This window comes from Eurypyga helias, unplaced genomic scaffold, assembly GCF_000690775.1.
Source record: "Eurypyga helias isolate BGI_N326 unplaced genomic scaffold, ASM69077v1 scaffold37152, whole genome shotgun sequence".
In the NCBI taxonomy this organism is placed as follows: Eukaryota; Metazoa; Chordata; class Aves; order Eurypygiformes; family Eurypygidae; genus Eurypyga; species Eurypyga helias.
The window spans coordinates 1-2,359 of record NW_010237388.1 but is presented as its reverse complement, the minus strand read 5'-3'; the positions used below and the strand labels follow the sequence as shown (position 1 = coordinate 2,359).

General features: G+C 50.5%; 1 protein-coding gene across 1 annotated transcript in view; it reads right to left on the bottom strand.

Moving 5' to 3' along the window:
- Nucleotides 1–2,353, bottom strand: part of PNPLA2 (patatin-like phospholipase domain containing 2) — a 25,101-nt gene extending 22,748 nt beyond the window's left edge. Inside the window, exon 1 of the mRNA XM_010147446.1 lies at nucleotides 2,219–2,353. The gene's annotated coding sequence lies outside the window, so the exon portion shown is untranslated. The remainder of the gene's footprint in view (nucleotides 1–2,218) is intronic.
- Nucleotides 2,354–2,359: the final 6 nt, after the last annotated feature.

The following is a 2,359-nucleotide window of genomic DNA, read 5'->3' as shown; positions in this document are numbered from 1 at the left end:
ATGACCCGCTCTTCTAGGTACAGGTTGCAGCTGTACCTTCTGCCCTGTCCTCTTCTTCCCTATGATTTCATTCTAACCCCTGGACCTCAGCCTGGAATCTGCACTGTCAGGAGGGTTTACAACAGGGACAAAGTGCAGCAACACCATGCCCCAACCAAGAACCCCATTTGCTTTTACTTTCAGAAGTCAGCTCTGTTGCCTTAGAGCTGCTCTCTACACAAGATACGTGCTAGCCACACAGGCAGAGGTAAAAGAAAACTATCCCAGAGAAGTCAAATGTTAAGGTGGTATTTGAACACCCAAGATTCACACTTCAGCTGGCTTTAAACAGCATGGTTTGCCCTCTTTCTTCAGGAAGGGGGAAAATGCTGCCTAGGCAGTCCCTAACTTGCTCCTCTATCATGCCCTTGTACCTCCGAAAGAGTGGGAAAACATTCTAATCCTGATTCACAGAGAGCTCTCCACCAGGCTGGGGGACTCCCCGAGGGCAATGCCTAGGGCATCATGGATGTTCCTGGGCATATAAATAGCAAGAACAAGGTAGACTGGTAACAGACTTGCTCAGCACTATAATGGCATCTGAGCAAGGCGAAGGATGAGGGCAGTACCGCCAGCCTGTCTCACCTTCCCAGACACACCTGCCACACTGCCAAGGAGCACAGGGACCACACAGGTCAGGAACTAGCTGGGCAGCCACCTCTTCCACAGAAGCAACAGCAAGTAAAGCAACCAAATCCCTGGCAGCTATCAGCAAATGGATCCCTCGAGGAGAAGGGATTAGAGGAGGCCTTTTCCCTTGTCCACGATAAAAGCTTGCACCATGGCATGGCTACAGCCTTTGCGATCCCAGACTGGAGTTGGAACAGCTGCTAAGAGCTTCCTATCATGCTCCAGAAGCAACAGTTACACTTCACTGGGTATTTCTGTAAACCAAATGCTAAGGAGTAAACTTAACTACACAGAAAAAGCTAACTTTTGCTTTTCTGTAAACCAAATGCTAAGGAGTGTGAAACTTCAAAGTTAACTACACAGAAAAAGCTAACTTTTGCTGCATGAAGGCTACATTGCAGAACTGTACCCGTCCCCAAAGAACAGGGAGTGCCATGGAAAAGACACCAGTGATCAAGGTGAGAGGAGTTGAAGCAGTAAACGGTTCTGGTTTCACTTGGCTCTAGGAGAGATTCCTAATTCTCTGAGGCTAAATAGATAAACCTGATTCTCTCACCCCACATTCCCCTTTCAAGTTTAAGATACTTTTCTGCATTTGCTATTCTCAAAATAAAAGCTTCTAGGTAAAACCTGTAGCACATTTGTTGACTTTTCCCCCCCCCGTATGCAAAAGAGCTGAACTTCAGAACAGGAAAAAAAAAAGAGGCACCACACTCTCCAGCTGTTACCCAAACATGCTCTGAACAGGGAGAGACTACAATGTGCACCGGCCTCAGAGTAACTTTTTAAGGTTTCTTCTGTAGCTTGAAAACAGAGGTAACTGCAGCTAGACTGGAGATCTAGCTCTTGCAGAGGCAAGAAAATTCCCCAGTGCCCTAAACCCCCAGTAATAACCCTCTTCCATAAAGAAAGATGCTGAGAAAGCATAAGGAGAGATTCCCTACTTACTGGGGGATGCTGTTCAACTCTGATCTGTACGCACAACACAGTGTTTGATGTCTCCATCTCCTTTGCCCACCGTTCGCAGCCCAAGAGCCGGTGCCCACATGGCAAGAAGCCATCTCCCGTCACCAACAGCCTCACCAGATCTACCGTCAAGCAAGCCAAACCCAAGAACCGAGTCCTCACAACTCCACGGTACTGTGGTGGTGGTCAAACCCAGGACCCCCGTGCTGACTTCCTACCATCAGGAGCCTTACTGAGCGCAGCACCGGTCCCCTCTGCAGCGCACAGCAGCATCCACGCTCCATCCCGCGGGGGCCTGGTGTCCACCTGGACGTGCACTTCACTCCCTACGGGGCTGAGGTGCCTCCGACCCCCCCCGGACCTCATCTTGACACAAACTGCTGAGAAGCACTGGGAGGCGTGTGTGAATAATGAGCTAAAAACCTTAAAAAAAACAAAGCACCGCACACATTTAGGAAAAACGAGGAGGAAGGCACAGCGCTATTTCCACCACCACCCCTCCCCCGATACTGTTGTAATTAAGAAAATGAATAATAACGAAGGGAAGACTCTAAGGCTGGGAGAGCCGAGGGCCCGCGCTTACCGAGGCAGGCGCCGCTGACGAGGGCGGTGGCGGTGAGCGCCCCGGCTGAGGCGCCGTAGACCTTCCTGGCGTTGGCGACGAGGAAGGGGGCATGTTCCTGCAAGCAGCTGGCTACCCCGATGTGGTAGACCCCCAGGAAAC